This window comes from Triticum dicoccoides, chromosome 2A (assembly GCF_002162155.2).
Source record: "Triticum dicoccoides isolate Atlit2015 ecotype Zavitan chromosome 2A, WEW_v2.0, whole genome shotgun sequence".
Lineage (NCBI taxonomy): Eukaryota > Viridiplantae > Streptophyta > Magnoliopsida > Poales > Poaceae > Triticum > Triticum dicoccoides.
In genome coordinates this window covers 178,207,090-178,215,087 of record NC_041382.1, presented here as the reverse complement: position 1 = coordinate 178,215,087, position 7,998 = coordinate 178,207,090, and positions in this window count along the sequence as shown.

Sequence of the window (7,998 nt, the reverse complement as noted above, 5' to 3'; positions counted from 1 at the left end):
AACACTAAACGGTGGAGGGGTGCCCGTGGAGGGGTGGTTGAACAGGACCCCATGGTGTGGAGGGCTGGCTGAACAGAAGACGATGGAGGGGTGCCCGTGGAGGGGTGGTTGAACAGTAGTCGGTGGAGTAGCGCGCGGTGGCGGCTAGATGAACAGGAGCCCGTGGAGGCTGGAGGAGGTCGACGGTGGAATGAACAGTATCCCGTGGAGTCCCGTTTTGCGGTACGCCACACCCCTCCCGAGGAACAGGACCCCTGTTTCAACCGTAGGAGGTCCGTTTCGTCTGTTTTGCGGTATGCCACACCCCTCCCGATCAACAAGACCCCCGTTTCGACCGTAGGAGGTCCATTTCGTCCATTTTGCGGTAGGCCACACCCCTCCCGATCAACAGGACCCCCGTTTCGACCGTAGGAGGTTCGTTTCCTCCGTTTTGCGGTACGCCACACCCCTCCCGATCAATAGGACCCCGTTCCGAATGTAGGAGGTCCGTTTCCTCCGTTTTGCGGTACGCCAGGCCTCGTTTCCATCGCCTGTTCCATCCAAGCCCTCTTGATGAACACGACCACGCATTCCGTTCCGACCCAGCCGGTTGGCTCCCACGCGTTCCGTTGCCTCCCCATGAACACGATGCATTACGTTGCCTCCCCATGAACACGACGCATTCCGTTGCCTCCCCATGAACACGGCGACGACACTGTTTCTCCGTTCCGACCCAGCCATGTACACGAGCCCTGGCCGTACGTATGCGTGAGTAGGCGTTCGAGACCCCGCCCGTATGTACACATACGTGGCCGTATTTTCTTTCTTGCACCCTGGCCGCTGTACGTACGTGTACATGCTACATGCGCGCCTCCACTACGACATGTTCGCGACCAGAATGACAACGCTACGTATGCTTCGACCAGGTGGGTCCCGACTATCAGGCACTTCCTTATGTGCGAAGATGTAGCTGGTGGGTCCCAGCAGTCAGGGGGAAACATTTTTTCACGAAATACAGTGGCCCATCCGGTGGGTCCCTGCTGTCAGGTGGAGGAATAATTATTTTGCATGTAATAATGAGGCACTTCCTTACTGCGGCTGTGGACCCAGTTGTCAGCCTCTCCACGTACAGTCCATGTCCGATGGAAGCCGTTCCTTGACCACGTTGACCACGCCGGGCCGAGAGCACCCGGGCGGTGGACGATGGCGAGGCCTAGGAAGGGGACGACGTGGAGCCGGGGAAGACGCGGCAGTGGATGCCCATGCGTAGAGGAGTACGAGGGTTCACTGGTTCGCTGCGGTGTGAGGCTGTCGTCGCCACAGAATAACACGGGGTGTGGGTGAGTAGAGGGATGGCCTGGCCAGCGGTGGGAGTAGTAGGGGGCGGTGAGGCCCCCGCCGCATCGCAGCCATCCACGGGAGGCAGGTGCACGAGGCACGACTGGCGCTGGTTTGGGCGGCTGGAGCAAGAAGACCAGAGGTTGAAGAAGCACTACGGCCGTTGGATGGACATCGTACGGTCACTGGAGCTAGAATCGTGCATATTGACTAAGTTGACAAAGCCCTCCGTCCCCGTCAACTTAGTAGGCCCACAAGTCAGCCTGCCACTATATTGGGTCCCAGCTAATAGGGGGGTATTCATTTTTTTGTGCGTAATAAGGAGGCACTTCCTTGCGTGCGAAGATATAGCTGGTGGGTCCGAGCTGTCAGCGGCGGTAACATTTTTTCACGAGATACAGAGGCCTTTTCGCTGGGTCCCTGATGTCAGGTGGAGGAACCATTATTTTGCGCGTAATAAGGAGGCATTTCCTTGCGTGCGGCCGTGGACCCAGCTGTCGGCCTCTCCACGTACAGTCCACTTCAGATGCATGTCGGTCGTTGACCATGTTGACCAGGCCGCGCCGAGAGCACCAGGGCGGTGGACGACAGCGAGGCCTTGGAAGGGAACGACACAGAGGCAGGGAAGACTCGGCAGTTGTTTCCCACATGGAGGGGAGTACGACTGTACGAGGGTTTACTGGTTCGTCTGTCGTCGCCGGTGAATAACAGCAGGTGTGGGTGAGTAGAGGGCTGGCTAGGCCAGCGATGGGAGTACGGTGGGGCGGTGAGGCCTGCGCGGCAGCAGAGCCGGCCGCGGGGAGGAGGGAGCAGGCAGTCCCGCCGATGCTTGTTTGAGCGGCTGGAGCCGGAAGAGCAGAGATTGAAGAAGCACGACGGTCGTTGGATGGCCATCCAACAGTCACTGCTTGTGCGTCAACCTTTTTTAGGAAAGCCTCGAATCTGTGGAAAACAGCATACATCCCATCTGCCATTATTTCTAATAATTTACAACCCATTTGCTAATTATTAAGGTTTTTTTCGGAGCCCATATTCTTTTTGTTAGCATTACAGCCCATATTGTGGCCACGGTTAAAAAATTATATGAATTTTTGCATATTTCGGTGAGGTCCGAACTGTTTTTAATCCCGAAATTTCGACTCACATTCAAAGTGATTTTAAAAATAAATGTATATAAATATAAAATCCAACAAATTCTCCACACATAAAAATTAATGTAATTTAAAATCTTGAAATAAAAAAAGATATTTGAAACTAATTGCCGGTTTGATGTGTTTTAAAAATGTACAACCCATTTCTCATTACTGATGGGCCATTTTCTCGGCCAGCCGAATGAAAGCTCTCCTCGTCTTGGAAGATTTGTAGCCCAACATGCCTGACAAAGCGACTTACTTGGCAAATCACAAAAAAACTGGGCTGTGGCCGTGGACCCAGCTGTCAGCTTCTCCACATACAGTACTCTTCTGATGGAATGTCGTTGACCACATTGACCATGCCGCGCTGAGAGCACCAAGGCAGTGGACGACGGCGAGGCCTAGGAAGGGGACGACGCGGAGCCGGGGGAGACACGGCAGTGGATGCCCACGTGGAGAGGAGTACGAGGGTTCACTGGTTCGGCTGCGGTGTGAGGCTGCCGTCGCCGTAGGGCCTGGCTAGCGGTGGGAGTAGTAGGGGGCGATGAGGCCTCAACGCAGCATAGCCGGCCACTGGAGGCAGGAGCAGGCGGTCTCCCCGGCGCTAGTTTGGGCGGTTGGTGCAAGAAGAGCAGCGATTGAAGAAGCAGTAGGACCGTTCGATTCAAATCCAACGGTTACTACTGCTAGAATCGTTTGTGGACTAAGTTGACAAGCCCTGCGTACGCGTCAACTTAGTAGGCCCACAGGTTAGCCTCCCAACCGGTGCACCCCAGATGTCAGTGGGAGGAATCATTTTTTTCGCGTAATAAGGAGGCAGTTGATTGCGTGCTGCTAGGCCAGCGAAGGGAGTAAGGTGGGCTGGGGAAGCCTGCGCGGCATCACAGCGAGCCATAAGAGGAGGGAGCAAGCAGTCCCGCCGGCGCTAGTTTAGGCGGCTGGAGCAGGAAGATCAGAGATTGAAGAAGCATGTCGGCCGTTGGATGGACATCCAACAGTCACTGCTGCTAGAATCGTGTGTTCACTAACAAAGCCTTGCGCAAACAAGTCAGCCTTGAAATCTGTGGCGTGTATAGCCCATTTTCTATTACTTTTATAATTTTTACTCATTTTCTAATTCATATGGAATTTGTTGCAGCCCGTTTTCCATTTTTAGAATTGCTGGCCATTTTATGGTCAGTACCAGGGTAAAAAAATTAACTAAATATGTGGGAAATTTTGAAAATTCACAATTTTTTGTTGGGGAACGAAATATTCTTAGTACAAAAATTAATAGCCATACAAAAACAAATTTAAAAATAAATTAGTACTATGTCATGTTAAATCCAATGAAATACGTATAAGATATCGGTGAAGAACAAAAACAAAAAAAGAAACTTATATCCCATTTGCTATAATTCTTTTGGAATTTTCAACCCCTTCTGATATTACTTTTAACAGAAATTGACCATACTCTTAAGCCAGGCCAGAATGCATCCCTCCACGTCTTGAAAGATTTGCAGCCCAGTAATTCGGAGAAAACAAATAGGCCTAGCTTGGGTATTCTTCGAAAAGAAATACTGGGTACCTATTTTCCCAAAGAACTGGTGCATGAGCATTTAGCTTTATTTATTTATTTATTTACTTATTTATGTTTAGGGGACCATGAGCATGTACCTGGGCTGGATTCATGTGAGAGCCTCCCTTCCAGTTAATTATGAGCTTCTCTATTGGGCCTTCATTAGTGGGCTGCATGTTATCAACAAGTGGAAAATGTGTTCCATACGAAAAATAGTATGCACTACATACGGTACGGGGCACTAAAGGATTGAACCGTGCAATGACTTCCAAAACATTGTGTTTGTCGTTCTAACAACAAATTTATTCAACCAACAGACGAAATATACTACTGATTGTACATTGAAAACAGCAGCAACAACAACCAGGGCTGGGGGTGCAACAGAAGTAGTAAGCAGGCCAGAAGAGTGAAGACGTAGCTCTCTCTTCCAAACCAAACATCAGCCATCATTACAAAAGGGCTACCAAAAAAGAACAAGTGTATGCATCAAACTAAATAAAGATCCTACGACACCAAGTGCACGCATCTAACTAACTGGCTCAGTTAGACGTTACTATTTATTAAGCTGTGGAGATTGGCTGACGGCTTGAACCAGATGGGTGCCTGACGGGGGAAACTCCAGAAAGCAGGTCAAAGTCTGATACTTGCGACCCTCTCTCCTACTTTGGGCTGCAGAGCATGGCGGCACATATCAGGGTATGGTGCATGCAGAGACGCATGGTACGCTGTGTACACACAGTTTTGCCTGATGAACGAAACTGCGCTGCCATCATGATCCTTGCCGTCGGTTATCTCCTAGTTAATCGGATAATTTAGTCCAACAAACAGAGAGCGTGTACCAAGGCTACTTACTAGCCTCCAGTCAAAAATTCCTGAAGGCCCAGAGAAGCTGGGATCCTGCTCAAAGACCTTGCAGTGACTGTGATTGTATTCCGCGAAACAACACGTCCGGTACGTGCGAACGATCATCAATCTTTCGCCGTCGTCTGATCGGGCTAGGAACCACCTGCAACTGCCATGCCACTTTTCTTTGAAAGGTTCTGTGATTAGGAAGGGTAGGGACACCAGGCGGCCTACAACATCATATGAAGTTGGAGTCAAATAAAAAAGGGCTCTTGATTTAGTCAATTTTAAGAGCAGCATGTTATGAGCATGAATATTTTTTAGCAAATGTTGACAGTAATATAAGCAAGCCATCATGATATCATAGGAAAGTAACATACTACTATAACAACTGTTTGTAGCGATGACTGGAGTAGGCCAGCAATACGTCCATCCATAGAAGGAGTCGACAGCGTAAATGAAGCCCTTGTGTTCAATGGCATTAGAGAACCATGGAGGATGTATGATCCTGCGATGGACGTGCAGATTTATCCACTTACCGCAGTGACCTATCAGATAGGCGAGACCGCGGTTGAAGGACGCAATTAGCCTGAAGTCTTTATAATTCGCAGATCTTGTGGGCACTTGGCAGATTACAACCTTGAGAAAATCAAACTTGGTATCATGTTGGCTACTGTAAGATTTCGAGTATTCTGGGCCGCGGTGCCAAAGCAGTGCAGTGTTAATCAAAGGAAGGGGGATCAATCGCCGGGTGTAGACCTCCATGAGCATCCAGCTGCCGCGACCATTGACGAGCACCATCCAAGACGTGTTCATGCCGACCCAGTACATACCGTTAATGTAGTTGAGACTGACGGGGATCGGATCACAGTCAAGGGGGTTGGTGCTCGCCACCCTACGATCGTTATGCTGCATGACACGCTGTTTATGAAGATCAAGCGGCATCGGCAAGCAAGGAGCTGGCTTAAAAAGCTCTGGCCTGAGGGCTTTGAGTAAACGGTACAGCCCCGACGAGCACGCGGCGAGCGGCATGGTACTGAGATTGTCCACACGCGAAACAATGAGCTTGATTACCTTTGTGGCGAGCGAATTCCAGCCACTCTTCCGGCGGACACTGCTCAGTTTTGCCATTGTTAGTGCTTGGGTTTCGGACGAGGGGGGGGAGGCGCCTTAGCGGGGATGGAAGATTGGACGAGATTATGTGCGGACAAAGATGGAGAAGCGAATATGTGCTGCGGGAAGTGGACAGGTGAGGATGACTACAACACGCCGCTTAACTTACGAGACACATACCATCAGCGTAGGGTCATGTCGATGCTAGACAACTTGCTTGAGTGATCACAGTACTGGTACTCCCTACAGTGCTATGCCCTAACTTGCTTGAGTAGAGTAGTAGAGTGGGACTCTGCTCTACTACTAGCACCAGAGGAGTAGTATATGTAATCTAAAATAGTTACAAACTTCAATGCCCGAGCGTGGAACGACTACGAACCATGCTCAAAGACCGTGTCTACGTGGTGTTTGGACATGGGCGACAACCTCAACGCCAACAGTGCTGCTCCCGTTGCACCGTATGTGTTTCCGTCCTTCCTGTTCGAAATCGTGGTAGAATTCATGATTTATTTTGTGCTTATTTGGATTAAATCTCGTAGTAACTTGCTCATATATTCAACTGGCGCAACGTCCCCTACAGCCACTCCCGTTTCATGGACGGCCTTGTCGATGCCTCCAAGGAGCCCTTCGTCCACTGCTATGAGTGCCCGATGCCGTTTTGTGGCTCACCGGCGGACATGGTGCATCACCTCACGGATGCGTGCAGCGGTCACTGCTGGCCCTTGGCGGAGAACATCAAGTACGAGACATGCTACCCGTTCACCATGCCGGAGTCGCTGGAGGATCACCGCCGCCTGCTAGTCTCGGAGGAGGACGACAGCGTCTTCCTCTTGATCGTGGGCACCAGCGAGGTCCGCGCAGGCCGCCGCCCCGTCTCTGTAATGTGCGTCAGGGGCAACGCCGCTGACGCTGACAGTGACACGAGGCTGATGTACGGGTGCGTGGTCAGTGTTACTACCCCTCCGGGTCGCGTGGGCGGCGACACCGGCCTCATCGAACGGACTTGGACTCTGGGGAGCTGGGACTATCCCGCCAATGTGGACTTGGAAAACCCATGGCATCCTTTACCCGCCGACGCGGTGCATGAGGACTCCAAGGAGGTTCACCTGGACATACGCATTATCAAGTTAAATGTTGATCATTAGTCTTCGCTCAATGTAATCCGCTGTCTAAGCATGTGGAGACTTCCATGCAGGATCTTGCTCTATTGGAGTATCGCGCATGAATAAAAGTGTATCCGTTTATGGTTTAGTCTAGAATCTTCCATGTATGAATTTTTACTACAGTACTGGTGAAAGACTTACGATGAACCATTTCTTACATCTCCTCTGCCCGCTTGCAAGTCATCCTGATTTAATCCCTCCATCTAGGTGTATAAGGGCATGGTTAATATTACTTAATAGTATAGCCAACTGTTGACTATAAGAAAGTGCCATGCCATCTGTAGCCAACATGTATAACAATCGATACTCAAAAACTAATTCTTAAATATCATTTCTTGCAAAGCACAATAAGTGTTATTTCTTCAGAAGTTTTGGATGCAGGTTGAACAGTTGAATGCTTTTGTTTGCAGAAGATACCTTTTTATCTATTTCACCCGGATGTTTGTGAGCTCTAGGGATGAAATAATATCCGAAGAAACCTATCGATACCCGTTACACATGAGATGACCCCCACATCCTTTGTCAAAATAAACAACTCCACGATCAATGCATTTCACTCTTCGGTGCAACGCACGGGCACCTTACTACTATAGATTAGTACGACCAAAAATTGAACTAACATTATATATAGTACGATAAATGCTGATGCATGTCACCTAAAATTATATCATTCAAAACTATGGTCAAATATGAATCCGACGATATAGTTTTTGTTGACATGCACTAACATTTTGTCAGTTAAATCTTCAGTCAAATTCAATGGGGGACTAATAAACCACGACCGATGTAGTACAAGTGTAGAGGGCGGCGCTTCACGAGAGTCTCACCTCTCACCCGGCTCGTGGCGCGGCAGTAAAGCGGTCATATCAAA